The following is a 10,942-nucleotide window of genomic DNA, read 5'->3' on the forward strand; positions in this document are numbered from 1 at the left end:
CATAAACAGTAGTTCCCTCCTTATCCGAGAGGGATATTTTCTAAGACCGCCAGGCATCCCCAGTGGATGCCTGAAACCAGAAAGTACAGAGCCCCATATATACTATGGGGAGATATACTATAGTCCCTTGGATACTACACATACGTACCTATGATAAAGTTTAATTTATAAATTAGGCACCACAAGAGGATAACAACAATAACTATCAATAGGACAAATATAGAACAATTGATTCTTGAGAGTCCCTTGGACTGCAAGGAGATCAAATATAATTAACATTATATAACCTACCAAGAGCGAGAAAAATAACTTCAAATTGAAAATGAAGAGCAAATTTGGGGTTTTCACAAATCTTTCAAGTTTTACAGCTGAAGTCTCAAATGTATACCAAGTAATTCTGCCAACCACATAACTAGGCCAGTATCCTAGCTCTTTTTTTCAAATGCCTACAAGCAAACATCAACCTCCAGTCATAGCCTTCTTTTCCAGTGAACCAAAGCACAGCCCATGAAGCCTGGTATAAGAACACCACCCTAAGAAGCCATAAGCAATCTGCAGGAATTGCCACTTACATGAGACCTGTTTGCTACTTTTTTTTCAAACATGGACTGATTGCTGGGTGCTTCTAGCTTTTAGGTAGTAAGAGCTTCTCCCTCAATGGACCGGCAGATTCGCATTTCCACAGGACAAAACCAGCTCCTCCTGACATCTACACAACACCAACTGAACAAGCTAGACCCTCTGAAGAAGGCAGTAAGACAGAAGAATCTCTCCTTGCATCACCTTCATCCCCGAAATATCCTCTGGGCATACAAACAGACATTCCTCACTCGGCTCCTGTCAAGAGCTGATTACATAACAATACCAACATCTCAGAACTTTGGAAGACTCTCCAGAATTAAGAAAGGAGAAAGTCACATTATCACACCCCTCCTGAGAAAAAGTCTTTCCCAAGCATCACTTTTCTTCCCTGTTAATCAATCATCTGAGAGGCAAACTTCACAAGCTTCACTTGTTTAGACAGATAGGAGCTGGCTGGGTAGATGAAAGAAAACAGAAAGACAGGTGGTGATTAGAGGATGTCAGTCCATTTGCATGTTAGGTACAAGACACCTACCTGAGATAGCATTACTGGGGAAATGAAGGGGTTTGGGCTGGGGGCGGGGGAGCAAGGACAAGGAGCCCAAATGCTCTGAGGATGAAGTCCCACCTGGCTGAGTCCCGTGAGGGGAACTTGAAAAAAAGAAGGTGGTGGACACCTTGGGACCCGGAGGAGGGGCACAAAAAAGGAAGGTGACAACAGCAAGTTTTGCCTATTTCAACATTTGGCTCCAAGCCTCCAAACACTCAGAGGAAGGAAATGTGCCCGCTTCTCTCTTCTCTTCTGCCCCTTCCTTCCTCTCAGACCCCTTAAAATCAAACCTCTGTTATCAGTACTAGTTCTCTGATGCCAGTTGACCAGGGTTGGCAGAAGGCAATTACATCTTTCTACATGAAGATGTCATTCAAGTTTCAAATAACTCTTTATAAACTTTTGAAACCCAGTCCCTCAGGAATTAAGGGCTGCCTGTGTGTGCTAAGTCACTTCAGTAATGTCCGACTCTGTGCTACCCATGGACTATAGCCTGCCTCTCTCCACGGGATTCTCCAGGCAAAAAGACTGGAGTGGGTTGTCATGCCCTTCTCCAGGGGATCTTCCCGACCCGGGGCTCAGACCCAGGTCTCTTATGTCTCCTGCATTGGCAGGCAGGTTCTTTACCACTAGCGAAAATCCCTTGAGCAGATTCTGTCCCTTTCAGAAATTTTATTGCACAGATACCACATACACAGTATCTATCCAATACTGGTCATAGGTCAATGCCAAAGAGGTTTTTCTGTTATCAATCAAATATTTGGGGTTAAACAAATTAAGATATCTCACGGATATCTTAACTCTAAACTCCACTTAAAAGAAAAAGAATTAGGAAAAGCAATCTTTCATATGGTGGTTGAAAAAGGAAAAAAAAAAAGGGACAAACCGGCATTCTTCTCAGAAGACCTCTATCTCATACACAAATGTTCCAAAAGATGAAACCACCACCATTATGATGGTACACCTCCACTCTGCACGAGTATCACACAGTGCCTCACATCCTAACCCTGCAGGAGTCACTAGGCAGGTAGGACAGAAAAGCCCCAGGACATTTATGCAGTCACCGTACCATCACCTCCTGCTGCTACTGCTGCTAAGTCGCTTCAGTCGTGTCCGACTCTGTGCGACCCCATAGATGGCAGCCCACCAGGCTCCCCCGTCCCTGGGATTCTCCAGAACACTGGAGTGGGTTGCCATTTCCTTCTCCAATGCGTGAAAGTGAAAAGTGAAAGTGAAGTCGCTCAGTCGTGTCAGACTCTTAGCAACCCCATGGACTGCAGCCTGCCAGGCTCCTCCGTCCATGGGATTTTCCAGATAACAGTACTGGAGTGGGTTGCCATTGCCTAGAAAGTCAAAAGATAGGCCTCCCTCAAAAGGGAGGTTTTAGCCAAGTATGTCTGCAAAGAAAGATTCTGTTTACTGAACACAATGACTTCATCCCCCCATTAGCAGTGGAAACATGGGGACCCTCAGGCTTTTCTCTATTAAGCCACATGCTTGCTAACTTCAGTGTCAGTTGGCACTGGAATCCTTACACATTTCGGCTCCAATATGTTACTGTTTATCAGCACAACAGAATGTGCTATTCCCTGCTGATCACATCTTCGGTCATCTTTCTTCACTTTCCCAAATGAGTCTAAACATGGCAAAGAAAGGGGAGTGCAAATGAAGTCTCACAGCTTCCCTCTTCAACACCTGCACCCAAGGCTGGCCTACCCGGCAAAACCCAAACAGGAACCTCTGGCCTAGCTCCTGCCCCTGCCGCAGGGTGCAGAAGAAACTGCCATCTTCCTGGCTGCACAGGCAGAATGGCCCCACTATAGACCTAAGCAAAATAAAAAACTGAAGGAGCAATAAATTCCCTCCTACTCACCCTTTCCCCTCCTCTCTAGACAGCTCTCAGAAACCAAACTTAAATTGGACTTGGCGCTCGATCTAAATTAGTGCACACACACCCATCCTTTCCTCCATGGCAGTTACTACGGTGTCTTTACAGATGTGCACGTGCTTATTTGCAAGGTCCCTGAGGGCTGGGACCAGAAGCATGGGTCTAGCTGGGTCCGGCCGGGTGCAGGCTCCTCCACACATCAAGTAAGCAAGTTCACTTGCTCCGGGTTGAACCCTTGAATCGTCCACGCGCTGTCCAATGTATCTACTGGGTCATTCTGAGTATCAACAGCCTGATTCCCGATCAGACCGCGTAATTATTTTGGTGAACCGCCTGGAACCAGGCCCTTTGCAGTCAGGCGCTTATTTTTTTTTAAGCCTTAAAAAGATGTATTAAAAAGAAGGGGGGAAAAGGATCGAGCTTTAGCAGGAGCACCCAAACCTGCCTAACTACCCGTTTTTTGAGTGCGCAGAAACACCGGGCGGGGGAATGCAATGCATGCAGCCAGCCTTGGAAGTCGCCAGAGACGGCCACGACCCTCCAGGCCAGTGACAACCACCGACAATTAAAGTCAACTTGGCAACCCCACTTCCCCGTCCGCCAGGCTGCCGCGCCTGTTCTGCCTACCCAAGAGCTGGGCCCGCCAAGCCACCCGGCTAATCTGTCAAAAAAGCGCTCAGAGCAGTCTTGGGAGGGCCGATGCTGCAGGGCGGGGACAAAGGCACCGGGGTGGATCACCCACCCACACATCCTCCCCAGCCAACATCATTTTACCCCGACGCGGCGCGTCCAAAATGGAGGGAAACGTCGGCAATTTAAAACCACAGCTTCATTTCCGCAGCTGGCCGGGCCGGGCGCACTTCAAGCCTCGCCAGCAGCCGCCCGGACCGACCCGGAGGAGGGGAGGGCGAAGCCGCTGCTCCACGCCAGGCGCCCCGGGACCCCTGTCCATCCGCCGCACCCTCCCCGCGGGCCTCCCCCAGATCCCTTGGAGACCGCGCTGCGGGGAGCGGGGCGGGGTTTCGGGAGCTCACCTGCTCAGTGATCCTGCGGGAACACGAACGGCTTCGGGAGAGTCGCAGAGCAGCAACCCGGCGGCGGTTCCGCGCGCGCGACACTGTCCGCTTTCGCGCTCTCGCGCTCCGCGGTCCCGCGGCCCGGGCGCGCGCCTCCCCCACCCCGCCCTTTCCTCGCCCCGCCCCTCTAGTCAGCCTTCCCAGGGTTCCTATTGGCTCCTCGGCCTTTTGAATCATGCCCAGAGCTGTCGATTCGTCACGAGACGTGGCGCGTCCGCCCAGCCCGGCCCCACCTAGCTGCCTGACCAGATCTGCGGGTGGCACATCTCGGAGCATTAGCTCCTGGCTCGGCCTACGAAGGCTGTGTTTCCCCCGGCCTTATCTCAGCCGCCAGACCCACGGACCGCTCGCTCTTCCCCACCCTTTCCCTCCCGGCACTCGCGCCACAGTTGCCTGGCGATACAAAGCAGGGAAATTGGTGTATGAAGTAGTTTGGCGAAAGAGATCGTAAAAAGCTGTAAAGAAAATAAATTTGCATAACGATCACTAAAGATCAACTTTCCGAGGCCGAAAGTACTTCTTGCTGAAACACTATTAGTGCTCTCCTTACTGTGTTAAAAAAAAAAAAAAAAAAAAAACCTCTGGAAACCCGGACGCAGTGGCTCCGAAGGCAACCTGGGACTCCTTTGTCTTGGCAATGGCTGCATCTCGGTAGAAACTGACCTGGGACGGTAGCTTGGGGGCTGTGGGGGCAGTGGGGCCAGTGGGTGGATGTGGGGGTTGGCAAAGAATGTCCATGGGTTCCCTACAGCTCACATCGTTTCTAGGACTGCTGATGTAAGGAGGAGAATCAACATTACGGGGAGGTCCTGCAGAGATATAGTAGAAAATACTCACCAACGTGCTGTGTCGCACAGAAAATTCTGTCGGTGTACACTGAGATACCACTTGACCTGCACACCCGCAACCCCGCAGCTTTAGTTTTACTTGGCCTCCAGAATGCTGAATCATTACACTGTTGACGACGAATCTGTTATGGATCCTAAACCTTTTTTTTTTTTTCTTTCTCTCCAAGTTATCATTATTGGTTAGTTGGTTTCCTTCCTCTGAGGTCAAGAGTTTAAAGCAGTCCACTGAGGTTCCCCATTTTGCAGTGTGGTTTTAATCCAAGTATTTTTTTAACCCAACTACTAGATTAATCTAACTTACTATATAAATTTAAGTGAATTTCTATTTTGGAAGCACTGTCCATTAAATTATAATAAGTGGACTTTACCATTTATAGCCCAGCTTCCGGTGCAAGACTGCTCATATTCTCAGTTACAACTACAAAACACCCAGGTTTACAACTACAAAAAAAGTAAAAAACAAATAACACATTGAGCTTTCTCTGTCTTCCACATCCAGTGTTGAATGAGTGGTGAATTTCCCAGTTTAGTTCTCAGACATTTGTCATCCACAGTTAGCCAGTTGTGGATTTTCAGAAAATATATAGTCACTTCAAGAGCCGTATCTTGGCACTGGTATTTCCCTGGCAGTTTAGTGGTAGACTCCAAGCTCCCTATGCAGGGGGCATGGATTCGATCCCTGATCTGGGAACTAACATCCCAAATGAAAGGCTCAACCAAAAAAAAAAGATTAAAGCATAACCAGTGGCTACGAGTGGCACAGTCCCTGTTCCCACTGAGTAGTGGAGAAGAAAAGCCAATCAGCACTGCCACTAAAGCAGCCAAAAGACGTACGTGGGGCCAGGAAGGCTTAGATATGAAATACAAGAAATGTGATGTCTTCTAATGTGCCCATTATTTGGCTCTGCTTCCCAGAGGATCTGGGGTATCAGGTCTGACACATGTCTTTCAGGATACAGATCTGGGTACAATTTCCCATGGCATGAAGAAGTACAGCTGGACTCATTTGGTACTGTTTATAACAAACTCTTTTGCACTGTGAGCTGCAGAAAGCCTTCTTTCATAAAGTAAAAGAATCCCAAGAGTTGTCTGATAAAAATACATGGTTTTTTTTTTTTTTTTGCTATTTTCCATTTCACTTTATTATTTTTTTTATTTTATTTAAAAACACATTTTTACCAATGTTGTTTGACCTGATTGGCTTGTATTCACATAGCTATGGAGTTCGTGATTAGCATGATGAAATAATTAGGTTGGTCTTGACACAATTTTTTCTTTCATTTTAATTTGAAGAACTTACATTTATATATATTTGCAACACTTACTTATCCCCCACTTTTTTTAATATTTAACTATCAGAGGCCAGAAGGAGAGACTTTCAGTACATGGACCCAAGTATACTGCTATCTTCAGCTTCAGTGGAAGGATTTAAAAGAGGTAAGGCTAGTGAGAAAGAAAAGAAGAGGCAGGAGTTGGTATAATAATCATAGTAACTAGTTTTATTTATTAAGTTCTGTCCTCTGCCTCCTGCTGCTCTAAGGACTTTTTGTATCTTCATTTATTTATTTCACTTGACCCTCAAGACATCACTGGGCCCTGTGAATCAGTGTGAATTTCAGTTCTAACACTCACTTTCAGTCTTCCCCTAGCCAGTTCTCAGAGTCATGATTCCCTCATCTGTAAAGTGGGGATAATAAGTGTACCTGCTCTACAAGGTGATTGTGAGGATTAAATCCAATTATATTAGGTCGGTGCAAAAGTAATTGTGGTTTTGCATTGTTGAACTTTGCTGTTTGATATTGGAATACATTCTTAAATGTGGTTATGTTATACATCATTTTAATGCACAATTCTTGCTTTATGCTTCTTTGCTAATGACATTACTTGCTATTTATTTATATTTATTTTAGGCTAGGGAAATGATGTTAGACAAAAAGCAAACTCAAGCAATTTTCTTGTTTGAGTTCAAAATGGGTTAGGGTTAGGATTGGGGTTAGGGTTGTAAAGCAGTGGAGAAAACTCTCAACATCAACAACGCATTGGGCCCAGGAACTGCTAACAAACGTGCAGCACATTAGTGATTCAAGAAATTTTACAAAGGAAATGGAGTCTTAAAGATGAGCAGCTCAGTGGCCAGCCATCAGAAGTTGACAGTGACCAAATGAGAGGATCACTGAAGCTGATCCTCTCACAACTACACGAGACGTTGCCAAAGAACTCAACCTTGACCATTCTACAGTCATTTGGCATTTGAAGTAAATTGGAAAGGTAAGAAAGCTCATTAAGCGGGTGCCTCATGAGCTGACCAAAAATCAAAAAAATTGTCATTTTGGTGTGTCATCTTCTCTTATTCTACACAACAACAGCAAACCATTTCTCCTTCTAATTATGACATGAGACGAAAGTGGATTTTATACAACAGCTGGCAACGACCAGCTCAGTGGCTGGACTGAGAAGTTCCAGAGCCAAACTTGCACCAAAAAGTGGTCAGGGGTCACTGTTTGGTGATCTGCTACCAGTTTTATCCACTACAGATTTCTGAATCCCAGTGAAACCATTACATCTGAAGTATGCTTGGCAAATCCACAAGATGTATCAAAAACTGAAATGCCTGCAGCTGGCATTGGTCAACAGAATGGGCCCAGTTCTCGATGACAACGTCCAGTCGCAAGTTGCACAACCAGTGCTTCAAAAATTGAATGAACTGTGCTACAGAGTTTTACCTTGTTCCTCTGCCATATTCACCTGACCTCTTGTCAACTTACTATCACTTCTTCAAGGATCTCGACAGCTTTTTGCAGAGAAAATGCTCCCACAACCAGCAGGAGGCAGAAAATGCTTTTTCTAAGAGTTCGTCAAATCGGAAAGTATGTATTTTTTATGCTACAGAAATAAACTTATTTCTTGTTGGCAAAAATGTGTTGATTGTAATGATTCCTATTTTGAATAACAAAGATGTGTTTAAGCCTAGTTATAATGATTTAAAATTCACGATCCAAAACTGCCATTACTTTCATACCAACCTAATACATATTGAAAGGTATAGCAGCCAACAACTCTTATTACAGCTTTATTTCAAGTTCATGGTCAGCATTTTTAATCAATTGTAAATAGATTAACTGGTGTTTTCAATAGCATATGTGTCAATACCTTTTTGATGCATTTGTTGTTTTTTTTATCTAAGTCCTTTGAATCCTCCTTTAGCATAGATTGGCTTCCTTCATGGCTCAGACAATAGAGAACTCACCTGCAATGCAGGAGACCCAGGTTCAATCCTTGGGTTGGAAAGATCCCCTGGAGAAGAGATCCCACTCCAGTATTCTTGCCTGGAGAATCCCATGGACAGAGGAGCCTGACAGGCTACAGTCCATGGGGTTGCAAAGAGGCAGACACAGCTGAGCAACTAACACTTTCACTTTCATAGTATAGATTAACTGGTGTCTTCAATAGCATATGTGTCAATACATTTTTAATGCATTTTTGTTTTTTATCTAAGTATCTAATCCTTGGACTCCTCCTGTAGTGCTAGTTTATTAAATATAAGACTGCTGTATCCTCAGTCTTTTGGTCTATACTATTCTAAGTGAAAAATCTAACCCACTCACCGGATTTAATTTTTTTAACATTTAATTACTTATTTGGCTGCACCAGCTCTTAGTTGCAGCATGCAGGATCTTTGATCTTCATTGCAGCACATGAGATCCTTAGTTGCTGCATTTGAACTGTTAGTTACAGCACGTGGGATCTATTTCCTTGACTCACAGTAGGACCCGGGCCCTCTGCATGGGAGCACAGAGTCTTAGCCACTGGACCATCAGGGAAGTCCCAGATTTAATCTTAAAATTTAAAGATCCTTTGTTCAGAAAGTAATTATTATTCAAACATTTTGTTTTTAACATTTGCTGATTAATAACTTTTTAAAATTAGCATAAAATTTACATGGGTATGTTGGGGGTCCTGAATTATTTTTCTGCACAAAAAAACTTCATACTTCATAGCATGACATATAGGAAAGGGCTTCAGAAACTCTTGCCCTCATAGATCTTTGCCCCAAGGTGGGCTTCCTCTGTTCCTTTTTATGCCTATCTGAACTTTCCCACCCACTTCACCCTCCATTTCTACAAAATTTCTGATGGGGCCATGGTCACATTGCTTGAATGCCTTCTCCCTTTTTCCAAGAATGGGCTTCTTGCTCATCCTCAGCAAAGCTTCCCCCATCTCTCTGCCTGCGTGGCACTGCCACATATGCCTGTCACTGCCTTGCTGTGTGATGGGCATCCTGAAAGGCAGGAATTGTATTTAATTTCTCTTTGTGTCTCACCCCATTAAAGAAATGACTGGTTAGCTAATTATGAAATTATGTGTCATCTATGTTTCTCCAAAAGCTAGACTAAGCAAATTCTCTCCCTCTTGGGCTAGTAACTGAGATTCTTCTGAGGCTGGGTAAAGGGAAGAGGCAATGGAGGTTTCACTGGCACAAACTGTTCCCATTAAGCCGGGTAGATGAGAGAGCTTTCTGCCTTAGAAGCACAACTCAACTGCCCTCCCCTCCGTGTCTCCCTTGCCCCCAGGCACTAATACTCACTCTGCTGACCATTCTTCCCTCTGCCCTGGTCTCGATCTCTGAGCCCTTATCCGTCTTAATCCAGAATATGTTTCTATTAAGAACCTATTGGATACTTCACATGGGGTTTAGACATAACCCAGACAAATGGTTTGTGCTGGCACAGTGGCTAAACTGTAAATCCCTGAGGGCAGCCTTCCACCCCCACCTCCCACCCAGAGTCTCTCTGGGGCAGACTGGGGGCTCCAGGGTGGGACAGAGTGTATTTGTTTGTGTTATATGTAATTGCCACGTTGCTTCACTACGGGCCAAACTAAGCCTGAGCTCATCAACGCTAATGTCCAGCACTTACACTTCTCTTCAGTGATTGCTCCGGCCCTATCACTAAAACTGCTCCACACCCCTTAGGAAAAGTGGGGGGCACCTGCAGTTGGCATCTGGGTGGTGGAGAAACGGATATTATGGAGAGGGGACTAATGTCTAATGAGAACTTGCAGTGCGGAGAGCACTTCCATTCCTTATCCTTTTTTTTTTTTTTTTTAATTTGTCTGCCTCGGGTCTTAGAGCACGTGGGATCTTCATTGCATCATACAGATCTTTCATTGTGGTGCACGGACTCTCTAGTCGTAGTGTGTGGGCTCAGTAGCTCCACAGCATGTGGGATATTAGTTCCCTGACCAGGGATCAAACTGGAGTCCCCCGTATTGTAAGATTGTATTGCAGATTCTTAACCATTGGACCATCAGGGAAGTCCCCTCCTTATCTTATTTATGACTCAAATCAACTCAATGAAATAGTTATCATTATGCCCATCTTTAGGATAAAGAAATAGACTCAGGTCGACAAACATGCCAAGGCACATCCAGCAAATAAGTGCTGGAGTGAAAATTCTAATCCAGATCTAAAGATTCCAAAGCGTCCACCCTTTCTTCTGCCTGAGCCCCCCTGGTTCCTGGGGCAGTCTCCTGGTTCTCCTAGCCATTAACTTCTGATTGTTACCTGCCCCCACTGTTGAATCAGCTGGAGGCTTCCCAGGCTGATCAGAATACAGCTCATGGGCTTTTTGTCTACCTTTTGAAGACACAAAACCTTTGTGACTGCGCCTCTGAGCACACCTGGCATGCAAACGCCCTCGCCTCCACCTTTGATCCTTTCCTCCTCAACTCTCGATTCCTATGCCCTAATTCTGCAGGTTTGCCTGAATGCCTTTCCCCCTAGAGGCTGTCTTAGAAGATTCACTTTACCCCTGTAATTTTTTTTTCTTTTCTTTTCTAAGTATCACTGTACTCGTTGTACTCCTGCAATGCAGGAGACCCAGGTTTGATCCCTGGGTCGGAAAAATCCCCTGGAGATGGGAGTGGCTACCCACTCCAGTATTCTTGCCTGGAGAATCCCATGGACAGAGGAGCCTGGTGGGCTACAGTCTATGGGGTC

The 10,942-nt window shown here is 45.3% G+C and overlaps 1 protein-coding gene across 2 annotated transcripts in view; it reads right to left on the reverse strand.

Annotated features, from left to right (window-relative positions):
• The window catches only part of LBR (lamin B receptor), a 28,229-nt gene extending 24,085 nt beyond the window's left edge, over positions 1-4,144 (reverse strand). The window contains exon 1 of one of the 2 annotated variants that reach the window (XM_061382366.1): positions 4,055-4,144. The gene's annotated coding sequence lies outside the window, so the exon portion shown is untranslated. Of the gene's footprint in view, positions 1-3,794; positions 3,882-4,054 lie in introns of those variants that run through there. The other variant, XM_061382367.1, reaches the window with a different exon arrangement.
• Between the last annotated feature and the right edge of the window lie 6,798 nt (positions 4,145-10,942).

This window comes from Bos javanicus, chromosome 16 (genome assembly GCF_032452875.1).
Source record: "Bos javanicus breed banteng chromosome 16, ARS-OSU_banteng_1.0, whole genome shotgun sequence".
NCBI lineage: Eukaryota > Metazoa > Chordata > Mammalia > Artiodactyla > Bovidae > Bos > Bos javanicus.